Here is an 18,655-nt window from a genome sequence, read left to right as displayed (position 1 = left end):
CTCCATAACCTAAAACTTTAACCTAAACCTAACCAATAGTGCCTTAAAAGATAAATGAGAGGGGAGCAAAATAGGCATCCTTACTCTAAACCGATAGTTTTTGAAAGCAAATTCGACATGAATAGCACAATTACTGAAGCAACTACATCATATCATTTCACTGCTATTGCACTTCTGCTTCACTTTTGTTTCAAGCCTCATTGGCTGGGCTTGAGGCTTGATCTCTGAGTCCAAAGTCCAACACTCTATCAGATGAGCTACAGCAGAAGTTAATCACAATGGAATGAGTGTGTAAATGTAGGTGAGTATGTACTACAAGCATTAAAATGCATAGTTTTTCAAATGATGTGTTAAGAGTATAAGTGTTTTGATATAATAACCTAGCAAGGTGTGAATAAAAGAGCGAAAAATAAGTGTTTATAAAGGCCTAAACAGCTTGTGGTTTGTGTGAAAGTAAATAAAACTCACTGTTGTTGTAGTGTCTCTAGTGTTAATTTCACCAAGAAACTGCAGCAAAATGTAGAAAGGGCATGTAAAACTCAAGTTTGCAAAATATTTTGTTATAGTAATGTTCATTTTATGAGACTAGGTTGAGTATTGCAAAATAGTTAATTACTGGAAAAGCTACATTATTTTGAAAACAGCTGCACTACTCTGCCCTACAAAGGCAAAATGCAGTAACTACTCCAACACTTGAAGCAAAGAAAATGGCTTTAAAGCTTTTTGATTGTCCAGCCAAATGTGAATTATCACATTTTTACACTCTATTTTCTCTAAAATCTGATTATAGTTGTGTCAAACCCATCTGTCACAGGACAGAACATACTGTACTCTGTACTGTCACACTGCTTAAAAATGTAGTTAAGTTAGTAGTGTCACTACTTTTATTTATTTACCCCCAACACTTGATTTTTGTAATCTGAAGACTGGTTAGTGACTAGAGCAGGGAGCCCACTGAAAGTTAGTTACATTTGACGTCTAACACTGTGTCTAATAAACTGCTAGAAAGTGTATTTAAACGTGGTCTATACAGATCATGTCTGGTCAAGGTGCCTGAAAGCACTCTGAAATCAAACTTGAATGCTGCCAATGTTGTGTTTCTCTTTCAAAAGTGTTACTCACAAGAAACTACATCCCACAGTATGCAATGCAGACAGGTCTGTGTAAAGGTATGTTTGTTCTGGTTAGGTAACTCCACTGCACTGAACTAACTGTGCTGAAGAGTTTGATCCTCCCTTGCTGTGACCTGGTCATACACAGATCAATGCGGTGCGCTCCATGTGCGTCCCTCTTCTTCACACCAGAATGCTACTTTTGAGATTATGTAAGCTAGGACAGGCATCCATCTGCCCACACATGTCCTCTTTCACTCTGGGGACTCAGGCCTTTCCAGTGAAAACATTGTGGGAGTGAAGTGACAAGACCATTTCCTTTGGTCTCTATGGTTATTACAGTCTATTCTACATTCTGATATTCTACTCCAATAATATAGTGTGAGAATAAAAGGTCTTTGACAAGACTAGACATTTTGTGTATTTCTATAGTAACATTTGTAGAGCTTCCGATGCTATGTAAGCTTATTTCCAGGAATGCATAAATATTTCCAAGACTGCATAAATGTAAAGGTTTTTGGTAGTAGTCGACCGATATATCGCTGAGGCCGATATTCTGAATTTTTTAATTATTGGCATCGGCCGATACATTTTCCCCATTGGCCAGTTTGTGTCTTGAGGGTGCTGAGAATCGCCTGCTTGCATGTGAAGACACTGAAACATGCAAACGACTAGTCACGGTTCATTTTGTTGTTACGTGCCATCGTGTTACTACAATAATAGACCGATGTGCAACACAGTGTCATTTAAATGGTCCAAATACCAGAAACGCAGCAGACGCGTTTGAGCTCATAATGTTAAAGTGCTTGCCTGTTTCATTCTCCCTCTCTCTCCTCAACAGTTCCCTGTAACTTTTAACTGTCTTGTCTAATGATAAAAATGCAAATATCAATAAAACTAATATCATATATGTCTGCAAATATGTGCATATCTAGTTTAAACAGATGTAATAAACCAACCTCATGGAAATCCAGCATTTTCTTCCCATCGAGCGCTCATCTAATATTTTCCTCAGAAGCACCTATTCTATCAGCCAGAATTAAAAACTTCAGGATCAGGCTCAAAAGTTAATCTGATTCACAAATCATGACGGTCACTCTGTGAAAATCTAAGCAGGCGATCCGGACAGTTTAAATTGTCAGGAGATTGCTGCTTGCACTGGATCAGCACGAGCGCGTGAGAGCAACTTCAAAGTAAAAGCGCTTCACGTGTGCTATAAGTTAATGTCTTATTCACTGTGTACTGTATGTACAATTGGTTTGATTCTGTCTTTTGTGAGAAAATGCAATTGCTAATGCACATATACCATCCATGGTTGCTGGACTACTGTGTGCTGTTATTTCCTTCTTCCTAATATCTGTTAGTAACAATTTCTTCATGTGCAAATAAATTACTAAAATTTGATGACTAAACAGAAATCAGAAGAAGCTGCTATCTACCATTTAAAATACAATATTATTATTTTTTTTAGATGAAGTTAAAGTTTAGTGTGAAATTGAGTAAATATAATGCTAAATGAGAGTTTATCCATTGTTAGCAATTTTATGTTTATGTTATTTACTATATTAAATTGTGTGATATATCGGCATTGTATCAGCCAATCGCCCACCCTGCTCTCTGGATATCGGCATCGAGCATTCAAAAACCCATATCAGCTGATCACTAGTGTTTGGTTGAACATTTTTTATTAGAAAAATCACAAAAGAGATCTCTTTAACCTCGTACGACCCCACACCCACATGTGTGGATGTTGTATTTTGGCTTCGCTATACGCAGCACATAATTTAAATGAATAAAAACCAAATTAATACTGGTCACAAGACTCTAGACTGTCATTTAAAGGGTTAACTTCTGCCGCACTGAGTCACGTGACACAACAGCATGCCGTTGATTTCCTTGAAGTGCTCCTACAGACGCAGCACCAACAAAAGTGCCTCTGGTAAGAAATGTCTACGTTTTTTCATTGAAACCTGTTTGGTTGTAAAGAGTAGCGTCTCTAGTTTCATTTGATATGCCACTTTAAAAATTCAGTTCATTTTTTGCACATCAGCATGCTGATAAACATGAGTAAAGTCAAGTCATTTTTATTTGTATGGCGCTTTTCACAACACACTTAATTTCAAAGCAGCTTTACAGAAAATTATGCTTCAACAGAAAAAGCTGTAATATAGGAATGTCTTCAAGTCATAATAATGCGGTTAAAAAAAAGATATGCTATTAAATTCTGCTTAAAAATAAATAATAGAAAATAATTATATTTATATTTAGACCCCCAGTGAGCCAGCTTATGGCTTATGGAGAAAAAAACCTTGGGGGAAACCAGGCTCACTGAGGGGGCCAGTTTCCCTCTAGATAAACAGCATAAATATAATGCCAATATTAGTTATTTATGTGTAATACAAGTCAAGATTTAAAATTAGTAAACTAAGTTTTAGGGGCCAATGTTTAAACAAAAAAAAAAAAATATTGTATTAAATGTAAGATTAATGACTAAAATTTACATTCGTAATTAACTGCGGAAGTGCAAACAGATGAATTGTCTATTGTTATTTGGCTGATGAAGGCTGCAATTAATTTTTTATCTACGTATTCCATTTTAAGAGTGTAGTCCATCCTTTGACCAAGGTGGTGCAGGCAGAGGTCAGTAAGGTGCACTGCAGTTCGACTGTAAGCTTGTGGCAGATTAATTTCTGGTGGAGTCCATCTTAAGTCCAAGTTTCAGGCAGTGTCCAGTGAAGTATCCCATGTCTGACAGTTGGTGCTGGCATCAGTTCATCCTTTGTGAAGTCCATCGTTGTAGACTGAAGTAATATCTGGCTGGCACAGGCTGCAGTTAGTCGTCATCACTCAGCAACACGTAGTAGTGGGAGTCGGACATCAGGTAGGACAGGAGTAGACATCAGGTAGGACCGGAGTCGGACATCATACAGGACCAGAGATGAATCTGGCAGGCTCTGGTAGCCTCAGGAAATTTATCCCGAGGTTAAGACAGGGAAACAAATAGAATAATATTAGTGTAGATGCCATTCACTTTAAAACAGGATTATAGAATATGAGATGTGTTTCAAACATGATGTCTACATACAATTGTGCTCAAAAGTTTGCATACCCTTGGAGAATTGGCAATATATGTACCATTTTTAAAGAAAATATGAGTGAGCAGACAAAACACATTTCTTTTATTTCTTATGGGATTCATATTCAACTGTAGGTTATAACAGAATGGCACAATCATAAAAAAAAACATGGCAACAAAGAAAAAAATTAAATGACCCCTGTTCAAAAGTCTGCATACCCTTAATTCTTAATACTGTGTATTGCCCCCTTTAGCATCAATGACAGCGTGCAGTCTTTTGTAATAGTTGTCTATGAGGCCCCAAATTCTTGCAGGTGGTATAGCTGCCCATTCGTCTTGGCAAAATGCCTCCAGGTCATGCAAAGTCTTTGGTCGTCTTGCATAAACCGCACGTTTGAGATCTCCCCAGATTGGATTGATGATATTAAAGTCAGGAGACTGTGATGGCCACTCCAGAACCTTCACCTTTTCCTGCTGTAACCACTGGAGGGTCAACTTGGCCTTGTGCTTAGGGTCATTGTCGTGCTGGAAAGTCCAAGAGTGTCCCATGTGCAGCTTTCGTGCAGAAGAATGCAAATTGTCTGCCAGTATTTTCTGATAACATGCTGCGTTCATCTTGCCATCAATTTTCACAAGATTCCCCATGCCTTTAGAGCTCACACACCCCCAAAACATCAGAGAGCCACCACCATGCTTCACAGTGGGGATGGTATTCTTTTCACTATAGGCCTTGTTGACCCCTCTCCAAACATAGCACTTATGGTTGTGACCATAAAGCTCTATTTTGGTCTCGTCATTCCAAATTACAGTGTGCCAGAAGCTGTGAGGCGTGTCAAGGTGTTGTCGGGCATATTGTAACCGTTTTTTTTGTGGCATTGGCTTCATTCTGGCAACTCGACCATGCAGCTCATTTTTGTTCAAGTGTTGTCGTATTGTGCTCCTTGAAACAACCACACTGTCTTTTTCCAGAGCAGCCTGTATTTCTCCTGAGGTTATCTGTGGGGTTTTCTTTGTATCCCAAACAATTCTTCTGGCAGTTGTGGCTGAAATCTTTCTTGGTCTACCTGACCTTGGCTTGGTATTGTTGGGCCTCATGTATTCAGATAGAAGAGAAAGGCAGGCCTAACAGTCATAAAAACATTCCTCAAGCCCCCACCTTCTAAGTCATAAATTTTACTGATAAAAATCGCGCCAAAATCAAACAAAGGGAGTCCAAAACAGACTACAAATCCAGGAAGCCTTGCTCACTAAAGGATCGAGCTCTCAACTCCTATTGGATGAGGCACACAACAGAACGTCCCTCAAACATGACATCATCAGGAGTTCAAATAATTCTGAAATGCTTCCAGAGTGGCTTCCAGCGACTTAGTTCACCGAATACGGATGTAGCTTTTTGCTGCTCTCCGGTGCAACCTCGTGGCTTAAGGAAGTAATGTCCAACTTGAAACTGTAGCCATACAATCTCCATCTCGCTGGACGAGTTGAGATTACTCTGGATTCAACCGAACACTCTAACGGATCCGAAGGAGACTGCCGAGCAATTCGCATCTTCATCCGTTGGCCTACAGAAGTGAAGAGATTAAAGATTTCTCTTCCATCTTCAATCAAGTCGACATTTCTGAGTTCTCCGCCAGCCCAATCAACAGCCATACCGCCCGCCGACAGCGCGAGGAAACGGTCTCCCGTCATCACCCGAGCCTCAAGGAACCGGGTCAGAGTTAAAGGACGGAGGAAAACACATTCTACCTGTGTCCTCATGCGATTCAAGTAAGAGGTTACGTCTGGGCAGAGATAGAATATTATAGCGTGTTATTCTTGTGTTTCAAGGTTTTTGCTTGTACAGTTTACGGACCACCATGTCCGCTCATTATTAATACTCAGGGTATTAATTATCACGAATTTGTTTTGCTGTATTGTGGTCCAACCAAATTGGGTTGTTGTGCATTTTCGCCATCGCTGGTGAGACAGCAACTGAGTTCATCCATTAGAGTCAAATAACGCAGGACTTTTACGAGCCCCGCTCGTAAATCCGCGTCTCTGAGTGATGAACACAGCTGCTTTATCTCCAGCTATCGCGAAATCAGCTTTCGGGCTGTCACTTAATAATCTCTCTCTCTCTCTCTCTCTCTCTCTCTCTCTCTCTCACTAACCATACTGACACGCACACACACACTGTCACACACACCTTCTGTGTTATAGGATTATTTTTATTTCCATATCTAATCATATCACTGTTTAGTTTGTAGTTATAAGTCAGAAGTTTATTGACTGCATTGTATTAATTATTAATTGATATTACTGTATAAATAAACTTTTGTTTATATTACAAAGAGAAGTGTTTTGGTTTGTTTTGCATATGCCTGTGTCATGCTGACGGGATGTCAGTGCTCGGATTCAAACCTTCATTCATTGTTTTTTTTCTCCCAAAAATCGATATTCTTCGGATGCCGAATTTCCTAAGAAAACAATCTAATATTGAGACTGTTTTAATATTCGGTTATTAGTCCCTGATTTAAGGGTGGTGCCCCGTCAATGTTAATCCTTATTAATATTCTATTGATTTTTGATAATTGTTAATTATCTTTGATTGAATTTGAATGATCAATAAGCTAGTGTTAATTTTAATTAATGTTTCATCAATGTTAACAATTAGCGACTATCTTTGATAATTGTTGATTTAAAGGATTAAAAAAAAGACTAACATTGATTCTCATCAATGTTCTATTGATTTTAATAATTAGTAATTATCTTTGATAATTATTAATTATTGCTAATAAACAAACTTGCTCCTAAACGTAGCACACTACATTTACTGGAGCCCCATATGAGGTTTTAATGAGTTAGATCCAATTAATTAATTTAAATATTGATTAATAACTACAGAAATAATTATTATTTCTGATAGTAACACTGATCTAAACAACCAGTAAAGCCCTACAGTATCAAGAGATTCCTGAATTTTCCACTTTTTAATAAGTGATTGAACAGTACTGACTGGCATTTTCAAGGCTTTGGATATCTTTTTATATCCTTTTCCATCTTTACTAAGTTCCATTACCTTGTTACGCATGTCTTTTGACAGTTCTTTTCTGCTCCCCATGGCTCAGTATCTAGCCTGCTCAGTGTATCCACGTGAGCGCTAACAAACTCATTGACTATTTATACACAGACACTAATTGCAATTGAAAAAGCCACAGGTGTGGGAAATTAACCTTTAATTGCCATTTAAACCTGTGTGTGTCACCTTGTGTGTCTGTAACAAGGCCAAACATTCAAAGGTATGTAAACTTTTGATCAGGGCCATTTGGGTGATTTCTGTTATCATTATGACTTAAAAAGGAGCCAAACAACTATGTGATAATAAATGGCTTCATATGATCACTATCGTTAAATCAATGCCAAAATTTAACAATTTCTGCCAGGGTATGCAAACTTTTGAGCACAACTGTATGTGGACACTGGCACCACATTTCCTTAAAAGTAGAAAAAACATGTTAGTAATTTTAAATAACTTTCAACTCTAACACATCTGTGGGTAATTTAGCTTCATTTTTATATACATTTTATGTGTAATTTTATCTATGTGCAATACGATTGTCACACTGACTCAGGCTGAGTGGGATCCATGTGTGGTTTATTAACACAACAAGTTGAGTACAAACAGGCATGGGTAAAATAGCCAGGGCAACCAACAATATCAGAGACAGGGCAGTAACATATTCAAACAGGCAAAGGATCGGGGCAGGCAGCAAAACAGCAATAGAGATAGTCCAGGCAAACACAGTAATAGGCAGGCAGCAGAGAATCATACAAGGTAAATCCAAAGCAGAGTCAAACATGGGTAGATCAACAAAGTAATAACAGAATGTAGAATGTAGACAGAAATGTAGCAGGGGCAAACAAGACTTCGCAATGAATGAACACATACATCGGGCTTAAATAGTCTGAGTGATATGAGGCAGGTGTAGGGTAATCAGTCCAGGCATGTGGGCACATGGGAAATGTAGTTCAATGATAATATTCAGGTGAGTGAGACCTCCGGAGGTCAATTGAGCAGTCTTCACTGGCATTCGTGACAGAGCCCCCCCCCCCCGCGAGCGGCTCCTAATGTGAGAGCACATCCGACGTCGGGGTCTTCCTCGAGGTCGAGGGGCTGGTTTCTCCGGGTGAGTTCTATGAAATTCTGTGATGAGACTGGGGTCAAGGATATCCTCCTTGACCCAGGACCTCTCCTCCGGACCGTACCCCTCCCAATCTACCAGATATTGGATTTGGCTTTTCCGACCTCTGGAATCTAGCAGATCTCATACTAGGAACACCTCCTCACCATCCACGATCATGGGTGAGGGGCCTGCGTCACCGCCTTCCTCCTCCACCCTTGGACCACCGGCAGGTTTCAGCAGAGAGACATGAAAAGTGGGAGAAATACGATAATTAGCAGGTAATTGGAGGCGATATGACACAGGATTGATTTGTCTTAGGATTTTGAACGGACCCACATACCTGGGACTGAGCTTCTTGCAAGGTAGACGGAGAAGAAGGTCCCGGGTTGAAAGCCACACCCACTGTCCTGGAACGTAGTTGGGACTGGGACGACGATGGCGGTCTGCTTGTTCCTTTCCCCTGTTGATGGCACGCTGTAGATGGACATGAGCTTGATCCTAAACAGCCTCACTATACTGAAACCAGTCGATAACAGCAGGTACATCAGATGGTTCACCAGACCATGGGAATAGAGGGGGTTGGAACCCCAGAACACACTGAAAGGGCATACATTTTGTGGAGGGTTTGAGTATCGAGTTCTGCGCATATTCTGCCCAAGGAAGATAGTGGCTCCAGTCGGCTTGATTCTGTTGACAGTACATGCGAAGGAATTTGGTGAGTTCTTGATTCAGACGTTCCGTCTGGCCATTAGACTGGGGGTGATAACCGGAAGTGAGACTTATATTGACATTACGAAGTCGAAAGAAAGCCGTCCAAACTCTTGATGTAAACTGAGGGCCCCGGTCAGAGACAATGTCTTCAGGAAGAACATAGTAGTGGAACATATAATGGAAAAGATGTTCTGTGGTTTCAAAGGCTGATGGAAGCTTAGACAGGGGTATTAGTCAACATGCCTTAGAAAAACGATCAATGACAGTTAATATGGTGGTGTTACCTTGGGAGATGGGTAGATCGGTGACAAAACAATGGCGATGTGGGACCAAGGTCATTGTGGAATGGGTAGAGGTTGTAGCATCCCTGCCGGTAGTTGTCTGGGGTTTTTTGCTATGGCGCAGGTGTGACAAGCATTCACAAATGTACTGGTGTCTGCCTGTAATGTCTCCCACCAGAACCGATTTCTTAACAATCGTACTGTGGTAGTAATGCCTGGATGGCCAGAGCTTGTGGAGGAGTGCACCCAGCAGATTACCTTTTCTCATAGAGTAGGTGGCACAAACGTTTGGTTGGGCGGACATTCTGGAGGTGCTGGGTTATGTGCATGTGCCTGGGAGATTTCAGACATGATGTCCCACTAGACCAGAGCTAGGATGAGAGAGGATGAGATGATGGGTTCTGGAGAGGGATTCTGAGAAGTGGAGTCAAATTGACGGGATAGTGAGTTGGCATTGATGTTCTTTGATCCTGGATGATAAGTGATTGAAAAGTTAAAACGAGCGAAAAATAGTGCCCATCTGGCTTGTCTGGGGTTTAGTCTTTTGGCTGAGCGCAAGTATTCGAGGTTGCGATGTTTGGTTAATACCAGAAATGGATGTCTGGCCCCCTCCGGCCAGTGTCGCCATTCTTCGAATGCTGCTTTCATGGCTAACAGTTCACGATTGCCCACATCATAATTCTGTTCAGCAGAGGAGCGTTTACGTGAGTAGAACGCACAAAGGAAAAGCTTAAGAGGATTACCTTGGCGTTGAGAGTGAGGATAGCGCCAATACCAGTGTTTGGTGCATCTACTTCAACCACAAAAGGTACGTTGGGATCAGGATGATGCAGAATAAGAGCAGAAGAAGTGACTTTTCAATTCATTAATGGCTTGGATGGCGTCAGAAGACCAGTGAAGCTTGGTATTACCTCCCTTTGTCATGGCGGTGAGTGGAGCGGTGACAGTGCTGAAGTTTCGAATGAATCTTCTGTAAAAATTTGCAAATCCTAAGAATCGTTGTAGTTCCTTTACAGTAGTGGGTTGAGGCCAGTTTAGAACCGCTCGTACCTTGCCCTCATCCATAGACACTCCTTCTGGACTGATGATATAACCGAGGAAGGAAATTGTAGTTTGGTGGAATTCACATTTCTCTGCTTTGGCATACAATTGGTGTTCCATGAGACGCTTCAGAACTGCCCGGACCTGCTTGATGTGTTCGTCCAGGGTGTCTGAATAAATCAGGATGTCATCTATATATACACAATTAAGCCCTGGTTAAGCATGTCTCTGAATAAGTCATTTATGGAAGACTGGAACACAGATGGACTATTGGACAGTCTGAACGGCATAACGAGTTTTCCTTTCATCCCCCTCTCGAATGTGAATGAGGTTGTACGCGCAGCATAGATCAAGCAGAGTGCAAAACTTAGCAGTTCTTAGTTGTTCCAAAGCTGCGGGGACCAGGGGTAAGGGATATCTGAATTTAACCGTTATATCATTTAGACCACGATAATCAATACAAGGATGAAGGCCCCCATCCTGCTGCTGCCAGAAGAATCCTGCTGCTGCCAGTGAAGTGGACGGACGAATGAAACCCTTGGCCAGTTCTTCTTCAATTAACGATTTCATGGCTTTAGCCTCAGGTTCTGACTGGGAAAAGATTCTGCCTCTAGGAGGTGAGGTACCAGGTAACAGATCAATGGCGCAGTCACTATATCGATGCGGTGGTAGTTGCGAGTCTTTGGTTTTACTGAATGCTTCAAACAAATCAGCATATTCAGAAGGTATATGTGGTGCTATGTTGGACTTGTTAGTCACCATAGTGGTACTCATACATAGGGATGATTGGTTTGAGACACATGTATGAGCAGCTGGGATCCCATCGCATGATCTGTTTCTCACGCCATGAAATTTGCAGGTTATGGTCCTGCAGCCAGGGTAATCTGAGGATAACTGGGTGGTGTGGAGAGTGGATGACGAAGAGGCGTGTTGTTTCAGTGTGTAAAATTCCAACTTGCAGAATGAGGTCAGTGGTGGTGTATAGAACCTGGCCGGTCCCCAGGGGATGCCCATCTAGTGCTGCCACTGACAAAGGAGAGAGTCACAAGGTGGTATCTTATGCTGTCGGGCTAAATTTTCATCAATAAAGTTGCCCGCTGCCCCCGAATCTAACAAGGCTTTAGTGATGATGGTATCTGACAGGAACGTTAATTTTATTGGCACTTCAGTACAAGCAGTGGTTTGGATAGAGGGAATCAACACCCTGTGATTGTGTGTTTGAGGGGGTCGTGTCAGACAGTCAGCTCTTAAATGACCCATTTGGCCGCAATATAAACAGAGATGGTTCCTGATGCAGTGTTCACCCTCCTCTGTGGTGAGATGAGTTTGACCAACCTGCATGGGTTCAGCAACATCAATGGGTTGATGCGTTTGAATGAGAGGACTTGTAAATCGATTTGATCTCCTGGAGCGAATGAGATTGTCTATACGAATAGCGAGGTCGATGAATTGGTCCAGGGTTCTGCCTTCATCATGGCAGGCCAGCTCAGATTGCACGTCAATGTTTAATCCTTGACGAAACAGTAGTTTTAGTGTGTCCTCCACCCACACAGTCTGCGCAGCGAGAGTGCAAAAAGACAGAACTAATTCAGCTGCAGTATTTCTACCCTGACGAAGCGCAAGCAGTTGCTCACCAGCACTCCTTCCTCCCTCAGAATGTTCGAACACCTCTCTCAGATGTTGAACAAATTCACTGAAAGTGGTGCGGTTTAGTCTTTGATTGGCCCAGACAGCTGTTGCCCATTCCAACGCCTTACCCGTGAGCAGAGAACACACAAGAAAGATTTTACTATCATCAAACAGGTATAACGAGGGCTGTTGAGCCAGGAACATGGAGCATTGCATAAGGAAGCCTTTACACTTGATTGGGGTGCCATCAAATTTTTCTGGAAATGCTAAACATGGATTAGCTGTCACTGTACTACGAGGCATTGAGACTATTACCTGACTCGCTTGAGGCGTTGTGGAAGCAGATTCAGGTGCGGGCTGATGGAGACTCCGCACTTATTTCACTAACTCTTCCGTTAGTGTGGTGAGTCGGCAAAGTTGTTGTTGGTGAGATGCCAGTAGGTTAGCTTGGGCAGAGAGTTCACTGGACAGATGCATGAGGACCACTGGATCGGTAGTTGGCGAAATCTTCTGTCACACTGACTCAGGCTGAGTGGGATCCATGTGCGGTTTAATAACACAACAAGTTCAGAGTACAGACAGGTGTGGGTAAAATAACCAGGGCAACCAACAATATCAGAGACAGGGCAGTAAGGTAGTCAAACAGGCAAAGGATCGGGGCAGGCAGCAAAACAGAAATAGAGATAGTCCAGTCAAACAAAGTAATAGGCAGGCAGCAGAGAATCATACAAGGTAAATCCAAAGCAGAGTCAAACACGGGTAGATTAACAGAGTAAGTAATAATGCTCAGAAATGTAGCTGGGGCAAACAAGACTTCACAATGAATGAGCACACACATCAGGCTTAAATAGTCTGAGTGATATGAGGCAGGTGTAGGGTAATCAGTCCAGGCATGTGGGCACTTGGGAAATGTAGTTCACTGTTAATATTCAGGTGAGTGAGACCTCCGGTGGTCAATTGAGGAATCTTCACCGGCGTTCGTGACAACGATTCTATTCATTAAAATTAGTAATTGTATTGCTATATATTTACTGTGCGTTTTCACATTGAGAATAAATGGGTTCATCCAAAAGCTGAAAAATTTTGCTTTCAGAGGCTTTATATGGAGTTAGGATGAAGGTGCATTTTGAACTGTAGCTTTCTATGCAGCTAAGTGCATTAAATTCTAAAATCCAACCAAAAGTTCAGTTTCAGGCTGCAGATGATGTTTGGACCACTCAACATGTTTGGCAGACATGGGACAATGGTTATCAGTACATAGATTCAGAATTTTATAATGCTACATTTTATTTTAACATGGTTGGCAGTTACAGTATTGGATGATGCTGGACATTACTTTGAATAATAATAATTTATTCAGCTTTACAGAAAATCAGCTTTAATGTCTGTAATGTCTCATAAACTTGAATATCCAACACTCCTAGTAACTTAAACAATTTGATGAAAAATAACTGACTTTCTATAGCTTAAGTGTTATTTAAAATTTCACAACATAGTCTCGTTGTCCACATATGTGGACATTAATTTTTTGGAAAAATATTTGCTCTAGAATTTTTTGTTTTTGTTTTTGTTTTTGTTTGTTTGTTTGTTTTTGTTTTGTTTTTACTTGTTTTTTAGGTGATACTACTTACAAATCAAAAAGGAAATGGAAAATGCACACAGCAGTCACGTTCGGGTTTCAGGAGGTTAATATCTTAATATTTCGCTTAGGCAGCAATTGAGATGAAATGAGGACTTTTGCTCAAGTCTCATACACTTTTTTTTTTTCTGAAGGAAAAAACCCCCAGTAATCTCACATGTCTCCTCCAGGATTTAAAAAGAGATCTCAATAATGACTCAAACTATGTTTAGGTTGCCAAGATTCCAAAATCTGCAGTCAAATATCAGAGATTTCAATATTACTCGAAAACTCAAAAATTCTTTATACAATTTTTTGCTCTACTTGTTCTGTACAGTATGTCAACAGTTGTCTAAGTTGTGTCTATTTTTATCATTTGAGACTTATTTTACACTTAAAAGGATAGTTCACCCAATTGTTTTTTATATTTTGTCATCATTTACTCATCCTCATGTTATTACAAACCCATTTGATTTTCTTTCATCCATGGAACATGAGGAGAATTTAAGAATGTTGACACTTTTCTTTTTTCCATACAATGAAAGTGAATGGCGACTGAGACTTAAACATTCTACCTAACATCTCCTTTTGTGTTCTATCGAAGAAGAAAATCATATGGGTTTGGAACAACATGAGGGTGAAGGAATTATGACAAATTATGAGAGAATTTTCATTTTTTGGTGAACTATGATCCCTTGAAAGAAACATAACTGTGCTTTCAATTAAATCTTTTGTGATATGAAATAAAAACAACCTCTATACCATCCTATGCAGTAAGGCCATAAATAAAATAGTAAAACACTCATTCTAGAAGATGCATACTGTATGTCAGCCAAAATCCAGGAAGTGGAAAATTCACATCATAATCTTGCACTGAAATCACTTTGTCCAGCTGTCAGGGTTTTGTGAAGGGAAGAGACGAGAGAGTAAGGATCCAAATGCAGAACTTTAATTATAAAGAAAAGAAAGGAATACAACGATGAAGGAATAATATGAAGAAGATGGTAACAAAACTCTAAGCAGTATGCTGGCAACTAACACACTACATACAAACAAGAACCGATGCTGGAACAAGAGGATATATATACACATGGTCTAACAAGAAAACGAGGAACACCTGGGATACAATCAGGAAGGAAACCAGGGGCACGTTCAGCCCCGACAAAACATAGCAAAAGTTTATTTAAATGGAAACGGTGGTGCGTTGAACACCCTGTTGTGTTACGCAAGCGTTGCAACTATGGTAGCTGAGAAGGCCATCCTTTGTGTTCTTTTCAAAGAATTTTCGGAGCTTGATGAAATCGGTTTAAATGCGTGTTTAATACTACAAAATATGCTCGATGTCACTGCCCTTGCCATCCAGAATAGCAGAGAACATCCCAATCAAGTGAAGGGATATGTGGAAACTGTGGTTCCTAATTATGGTGATCCAACATTTGCCTCGCATTTCAGGATGACAAGGCAAACATTTCTTCTAATGTCTTCAATTGTTGCATACCACCAAGCTGCAGTAGACACATTTGTAAAGGACTTAAGTTGGATCCATTGTGCGCACTGCCTTTTTAATATGGCAGGGTTTATATACACATCGCTGCTGATTGGGTAACAGCTCTGACACACCCACCAAACGAGAGAAAATGTACCTCAAAGCTGGCTGCACACCGTTTCACACCGTTTCGTTCAACCCGGAAACCGTAGCAAAACGGTGCACACCGTTTTGAGATTGAATGTGCCCCTGGTCAACAGACATGATAATGATAACAAAACACTTTCAAAATAAGAGTGCTTGGGTGAAAACATAAGAATGATGTGACACCAGCATTAGGGTGAACACCTGCTCTGAATTATTAAAGCCATTTAAATAGTCAGAAGAGGAGGAACAATCTGAAAAACATGTACATTCTTTTAAAATCCACCATTAGAGATGTTCTGGGCATTCAATGTCATGGTCGCAAAGTGCCTGTATTGTAATTCCAGGAATTGTGCTAAATGTAACTTTAAATGTTAATGTGGAGCTGCTCAGGGTAGAAACTAGGACATGCCTGATTTGCAGTCAGTAGACAAGGCCCCTTTCTCATTAACAAGGTAACTGCTTTCCTCAGGGAGCGTGAATGTGATGGAGACAAGGTCCCATGTAAAGGACACTACCCTGCACTATTGTAATTACACTTTAATTAGTGGAAAGGCCCAAACTAACAAACTGTACTTCAAGCACCAAAGATCTAAGCTAGTCACAACATAGTCAGGATGTATGCTCATCACCTCTTTTAATCTTCGGATAGCTCTTAAAGTAGATGTGAGATGTGATTTGAAGAGGAAGTTGGCAGTTCATTTGAGAAATTAGCTCATATCTAATGAATCCATGGGTCTAAGTTTGTATTTGTAACATATGCTGGAACTGCTGACAATGATGATGACGAAGACGATGATGAGATGAAGAACCCAAGTGCAGTTTATTTACAGATGTGGAATCCCAAAACCCTGACTACAAACGTGAACTAAACGTAAACATGAACTTGACTATAACATGACTTGACCTAACATGACTTGACTATAAACATGACTTGACTATAAACATACACATTCACATTCAATACTAGACAACTAGACAATAAAAACATGAGGGCTTAAATACAAGACATGGGAGAACATAAACCAATGAACAAACAGAACTCATAACAAGCTAATTAAACAATAACCCAATGAAAACATGACACAAGAACATGGAGGGAAAACAGAAATCACATGACAAGGAAAACAGGAACACATGACATGAACCAGGAACTAGAATTTCAAAATAAAAGACATGAATCAACACAATACACATGACAGTATTAAAGAGATCAGTTCTTTGCAGAGCAAACATAGAAACATAGAAACATAGGCTGCTTCATTTTCTTGCTCCAGTCAGGAATGAGCACACTTATGTCCCACAGTTAGCAACAAACCCACCAACAGCTAGAGGTGTCGATCCATTGATCTAGATGCACCAAACAAATAACCAATGATTCTATGTCATCGATGCAATGCGTGAACATCGGTCTATTTAATTTTTTTAAGATGCACCTTTATTTTGATACTCTAATGCCAGCCACGTCCGTACACATTTCTATCAGGCAATGCAGCAAACTTATGATATTCATCTTGCTTTATAAGCATTAAATATGCAACTCATGTGGAACACGAATGTGCGTGGAGTGATTGAAACCTTAAGTTGTGCTCTGCACTATCCGTGCATGTGCATTAATAGGGCTTCCCTCGAAATGTGAGCTACGGTGACAGGATAGCGCTGAGCGGCTTACATGTGCAATTAAATCGGGCTTCCCTTGATATCGTGCCGTATGCGACCTATTTGAATTCTACATGAGAATTATATATTTTAAAGTGCTATTGAGCAATTTGACCATGTCAAATGGCTAGACAGCCCCAGCATTATAAACAGAGCTGTTTAGGGAAACATTTATCAGAGTAAACTGTAACTGTAATTTTTCAATACAACTGAGAAAATTGTAGCCAAGAAAAAACACGGAGAACACATACTCTCCTGTCCTAAGTCGTGGTTATGTAAGTATTTTGAATTGAAAGACTTGCTTGATTGTTGTAGAGATGACAAATTGTCTCTGTAGTATTTACCTCATTCCAAATGGCAATGACATGTCATGAAACGATTGATGATCACATGTATGTGACTTCATTTTATATTATTATTTATTTTTCAACAACTGAAGTACCTTAATTTGTCGTGGATGTCCCAATCTGGATACTGGATTTGCACTTTTCAGAGAGCTCAATAAAATATTAAAATTATATTTTGGTTGGATTTGTGAGATAATAAATGTAAATGATTGTGTAAATTAGGCACATAATATTGTAATATCAATCACAGGCCCCTGAGTCAAATCGAAGTGAAATCGCATCGTGCAGACTTTGAGGTATTGGCAAACATCTGATTGATGGCTAAGAGAATCAATATAAGGTTGTAACTTGTGATTTATACACCTATTAGTGTTAACTAGGAACCTGCTAGTTGAGGCAGATTTCTTGAAGTTTGGAGACTTTTAGATGACTTTGTCATAATTTACTCCAGAAAAGATTTGCAGAAAGGTAGAACTGCTTAATAAAAAGGGCAAAGCTAGAAAGTTTGTCACAATATATTGAATGGTGGATAAACTCACTTACACATTTGTACACCTATTTATTCATGATTACCATGGCATCATCGTCCCATGTCTGTCTTGTGTTTCATTGTCTGTCTTTGTGTAAGTGCATGGTTTCGGTTGAATTCCCTGCCGTGCACTCTTTGGTCTGTCTTGTTTCATGTCCGGAGCATGGTATCTGGATCCTGATTTCCTGTCGGGTTCAGTTTCGGTCTGTGTCAGGATCCGGACACTCATGCTCCATGCTCTGTCTGTTATTGATGTGGGTGCATTACACTTATGTCATCTTTTGTCACTGTTGCATGCGTCGCGTGGCGGTTGCCTCGTGATGTACACTCAGGTTTTGTTTAGTGTGAGAGTGCGTGGCATCGCTTTTTTTGGCATTATTACACATTCTCTCGTCTTGTTTGTCAGTTTGCATGGGCGTATTTTGCCTTATTGTCTTAGCGATGTGCGCTCATGCCATTCGGGTGTTTTATTGTCTTGTGAGAGCACGTGGCTTTGTTTTGTTTCTGCATTGCCACGTGTCTCTCTGTCTTATGTCATACCCCGCCATCTTGTTTGATTATTATTAGTTAATTTGCCTCACCTTTCCCCTGTTACCTGTTTGATTTCTCTCCCTATTTTAGTCTCCTCGTGTGTGCTGTCCAGTGCCAGTTCATCTTGTGTGCTTGTGTATCCAGTCGGTCTTTAATGTTCCAGTCGGTCTAGTCTTGTTGGTCTGTTGGTCCTGTTTTTTATTTCCATCCCTACCTCGGTCTGGTCAGTCCTGTTTCCTGTTTCCCCTGCCCCAGCCTGGATTATATTTCCTTTGTTTGATTCCCCTTCGGGATAGTTTACATTTATTATTTTTCGCCCTTGTGGAAG

General features: G+C 40.4%; 1 protein-coding gene across 3 annotated transcripts in view; it reads left to right on the top strand.

Moving 5' to 3' along the window:
• Window positions 1–18,655, top strand: part of LOC127446506 (gamma-aminobutyric acid receptor subunit beta-3-like) — a 121,734-nt gene that overhangs the window by 94,997 nt on the left and 8,082 nt on the right. The window lies entirely within an intron of this gene.

The sequence above is a fragment of the Myxocyprinus asiaticus genome, chromosome 9 (genome assembly GCF_019703515.2).
Source record: "Myxocyprinus asiaticus isolate MX2 ecotype Aquarium Trade chromosome 9, UBuf_Myxa_2, whole genome shotgun sequence".
In the NCBI taxonomy this organism is placed as follows: domain Eukaryota; kingdom Metazoa; phylum Chordata; class Actinopteri; order Cypriniformes; family Catostomidae; genus Myxocyprinus; species Myxocyprinus asiaticus.
The sequence above is the reverse complement of the archived record's forward strand: the minus strand, read 5'-3'. Positions and strand labels throughout refer to the sequence as shown.